This window comes from Haliaeetus albicilla, chromosome 31, assembly GCF_947461875.1.
Source record: "Haliaeetus albicilla chromosome 31, bHalAlb1.1, whole genome shotgun sequence".
NCBI classification, from domain to species: Eukaryota; Metazoa; Chordata; class Aves; order Accipitriformes; family Accipitridae; genus Haliaeetus; species Haliaeetus albicilla.
The window spans coordinates 1,708,587-1,713,091 of NC_091513.1; the positions used below are offsets into that span (position 1 = coordinate 1,708,587).

The 4,505-nt window shown below is 52.7% G+C and overlaps 1 pseudogene; it reads right to left on the minus strand.

Moving 5' to 3' along the window:
• Positions 1-3,166: 3,166 nt before the first annotated feature.
• On the minus strand, positions 3,167-4,211 carry LOC138683173 (olfactory receptor 14A16-like; annotated as a pseudogene).
• Between the last annotated feature and the right edge of the window lie 294 nt (positions 4,212-4,505).

Below are 4,505 nucleotides of genomic sequence, written 5' to 3' on the forward strand. Positions count from 1 at the left end.
TCCACACAGCTCATGTGCTTTCGGCCCCTCTCCCCAACCTGACAGGCTTCTTCTGGACCTTCTCCAGTTTCCCCATCCTCCTTTCAAAATGGGAAACCCACTGGCTCCCACGGCATCCATCATAGCCCCCATGCCCTTCTCCGCAGGGAACTCCACATCCAGTCAAGTCACATCCTGTCCTGATCCACGAGGTTTTTCTGCCCCAGTGCAGAACTTGCCCCCTTTCCCTTGTAAAACTTCTGGAGGTTTCTGTTGGCCAAATCCATAAGTGTTTCAAGGTCCCTCTAAATTGAAACACCAACAGATCAGCCTTTAAGTTTTATGGGCCATTGCCTCAAAGAAGATAATATGGGGGTTTGCAGGACAATACAAGTAATGAAAAAGAATGATGTGATTAACGGAGCTGCTACCCAAAGTTGAAAATACCACAGCAACCATCTCAGAAATAGGATACAAAACAAGAAATGCAAGACCAATGTGGAAAGGATTAAGAAGGTAGGCTGTTCCTCTTGGCAGGTTATGCAACAGTAAAATAGAAGAGCTTGGGTGGGGGGAGTAAGGAGAGAAGCAAATGACATGGCCAAGGTTGTTTGGTGTCAACTGTGAAGCAGCTCCGCACTTGATGTGAATTATTTCTGTGGTCAGGGAGAACCTGAGAGATTTCCTTCATTTGAAAAGATGAAGGAGAAGGAAGGACAGCATCATTTAGGCTGGAAGGGACCTCAGAAGTTTCTCGGCCAACCTCCTGCTCAAAGCAGGGCCAGACCAGATTACTCAGGGCTTTATCCAAAGATGCCTTGGTCACTTTTTGGGATAAAGCCTGCACAAAGTCCCTGCAAAACAGCTTCCAGCATTTGACTATCCTCATGTTGGAAATGTATTTCTCTGTATGTACACTAACCCCCTTCTTTGAGACCATTGCCTCTTGTCCTTGTGTCTTGTATCATGGACATGAGACTGACTCAGTCTTCCTGGGAACACTGCAATGCTGCTACATATTTCGCCCAAGATCTTCCTTTCTCCAGGCTGGAGAAGCCCAGCTCCCTCAGCCTCTCCTCACAGGGAAAGTGTTCCTGCCTCGGACCATTATGGGGGCCCTTTGCTAAACTGGCTCCAGCTTGCCTACACCTTTCCTATATTGGGTCTGAAATATGGACACAATGTTCGGTATAATCCCTTCCCTCAATCACCTGTCCATGCTCCTGTTCATACAGCCCGTGGTCCTCCTGTCCTTCCTTGCTTCCAAGGCACACGGCTCTGTCCTGTCCATTTCGCTGTCCACCAACACCTTTCCAAAATGCCTCCTTCCAGCCAGGCAGCCCCCCGCCTGTGCCATTGCCAGGGTTAGTCCCCTGCAGGGACAGAACCTGGCGTCTGTCCTTGTGGGATTTCCTGACTTTCATGCCAATGCATGCTCTCCTCTTCCTTGAAGCCTTTCCCTGAGCACAGGGGCCTGGAGACCATTTCAGGAAAGACTCAGGCACAGCAGGCATTCATTCCTTCAGCCCCAGCTGTGCCTGCTGTTATTAAATCACCTTCCCCATTCAGCAGCAGCCCTGCATTTCCCTTGTTCAGCCTTGGTCTATTCACAAGTGACCAAAGCTTTTCTTTGCTTTTGACTTCCTTTGCCACCAGCATCTCCAGGTAAGCTTTTCTTTTCCTACACTCATGCCTCCACAACAAATGCAATATAAGGAAATTCCTGCTTTGTACCTGTCCTTGCTGACACCTCCTGGCAGCTGCTTCGTGGCCCCTGTCCTTTTCCTGGCCCAGCCCCACCGCCCATACACGGTCCCACAGCCCCACTGTGCAGGCACAGCACAGGAAAGGGGACAGGCAGGGGTGGAGAACGTTCCCCTCATTGTGGTCCCAATGGCAGCCTTCAGATCACAGTTCCCCTACGACCTTCCTACTTTTGCAGCTTCCCCAGCACCCGACCCCTGCCCTGCCGCAGCCTTGTCCCATGAGGAGCTTTACAGACAGCTCTGCTCCAGGGTCTGCCAGGGTCTAGGGAAGGAGCGAGGCCGGGCAGGGCTGTCCGTTCCCCAAAAACAGCCCTTGGCCCAGCAGGAAGGTGGAGATGGCCTTACAGCAAGACTCACCCATAAACCTAGGGTGACCAGCAAGTGCTGGAAATGGCCAATGAGAGACACTGGGAGTGACGAAGACCCTGAGCCACCTTCCGTGTCTGTCCGTGGCACCAGGGGCACACACTGTCCTCCTCCTCTACTCTGCACCTGCATGTCTTCACTGTTTTCCACAAGCCCCGTCCCTGCACCACAAACCCCTGGTGTCAGTCCTGGCCCTGCATGGTCACACACTACAAGCTCTACACAGATATTTTTCTCTCCTGGGCACTTTCCAGCCCACCACAGCTCCCCCTAAACTCTCCCCACATCCCTTGACCTCCCTCCACCGCTCTAAACTCTGCCCAGTGCAGCCCAGTCTGGCATGGCCCCACAGCAGTGCCCACCACAGGCTGCGGCAGAGCTCTGGGCACTCACCCCACAGCCCCAGACCCTCTGAAGGGCACAGCAGCTCCTCGGGGGTGGAGAGGGCTGAGCCCCAGGGCTGGGGGGCATCTGTGGCACAAGGCCTGGGGAGATCCCCTTGTATGATGGAAATGCTGCTATGGAGGCCAGCTCTGTCACACAAGTGCCCATTGCCTGTCCTTGCCTGCAGTCACAGGCTTGCCACACGGAAGGACTCTAACCAAGTTTCAAGAGCCCTCAGGCCTTCCACCAACCCAAGGGTTCAGAAGGAAAGCATGGAAGTGGGAAGAGAGAAGCTTGGGAAAGACCAAGCGCTGGTGCTCCCTGGCACTGCTGCAGTGCCGGGACTCTTTTCTTCTTCCCCTCTGCACACAGGCACTGCTCCCTGCAGCTGCAGAGAAGGTCTTGGAGGAAGGATCTCAGAAAAAAAAAGATGCTGCAGGGCCCTTTATTTTGTTTAAACACAAAGAAGGGCACAGCTCATTTGCACAGCCTCCAGGGCACAGAAAAGCCTGGACAGACTGTGAATTAGAAACCAGAGGAATAAAGACACTTCTTTGTGGAAAGCATTCAGATAAATAAAACAAAGTGAAACAGAAGGAATAAAACCACACCCAAAATCACCATAAAAAGACCAGCAAAAGGCAGGTTGGGTCTGTAATGCAATATAAGCACTATGCAGAAGACAAGAGGCAGTTTATTGCTTCTGAAAAGCATCCAGTCATTAGTTTTCTCAGGGCATCCTTGATCTCATGGTTTCTCATGCTGTAGATGAGGGGGTTCATGGCTGGAGGCACCACCGAGTACAGAACTGCCACCAGCAGGTCCAGGGATGGGGAGGAGATGGAGGGGGGCTTCAGGTAGGCAAAACTGCCAGTGCTTATAAACAAGGAGACCACAGCCAGGTGAGGGAGGCACGTGGAAAAGGCTTTGTGCCGTCCCTGCTCAGAGGGGATCCTCAGCAAGGCCCTGAAGATCTGCCCATAGGACAGCACAATGTAAACAAAACACCCAAAGACTAAACAGGCACAAACTACAAGTACCCCAACTTCCCTGAGGTAGGCATCTGAGCAGGAGAGCTTGAGGATCTGGGGGATTTCACAGAAGAACTGGTCCACAGCATTGCCTTGGCAGAGGGGTAGTGAAAATGTACTGGAAGTGTGCAGCACAGCATTGAGGAACCCACATACCCACGCAGCTGCTGCCATGTGGACACAAGCTCTGCTGCCCAGGAGGGTCCCGTAGTGCAGGGGTTTGCAGATGGCAACGTAGCGGTCATAGGCCATGACAGTGAGAAGAAAATACTCTGCTGAGATCAAAAAGACTAACAGAAAGACCTGGGCAGCACATCCTGGGTAGGAGATGGCCCTGTTGTTCCAGAGGGAGTTGGCCATGGCTTTAGGGACAGTGGTGGAGATGGAGCCCAAGTCGAGGAGGGCAAGGTTGAGGAGGAAGAAGTACATGGGTGTGTGGAGGTGGTGGTCACAGGCTATGGCAGTGATGATGAGGCCGTTTCCCAGGAGGGCAGCCAGGTAGATGCCCAGGAAGAGCCAGAAGTGCAAGAGCTGCAGCTCCTGCGTGTTAGCAAATGCCAGGAGGAGGAACTGGGTGATGGAGCTGCTGTTGGACATTTTCATCCTCTGGGAATGGGGTGCTGTCAAAGTAGAAAAAAGAGAGTGAAGAGTCAGGGCATTATTCTCTGAGCAATATCAAAGCCATTTCCCATAGACCCTCCCACTCTCACACACAGACCCTTTTCCTTTTCTAGGAGACCTTCCTTCAGGTCTGTGGCTGGAGCCCTGCTTGGTGCTGGCCGAGTGTGCAATAAAGAGCAGGGCCTCTGCCCATGGGCTCTTGAAAAGCCAGCCCTGCTCTGCGGCCGTGTGTTCATGGGATCGGTGCGGGCAGGGGCCAGTCTGGTGTGTGACTTTGTCAGCTGAAACCGCTCCTAACGCAGAAGGGCTTGTCAGCATCTGCACTCCCAGTGCTAAGGAACCAGGAGGGTAAAAGAAG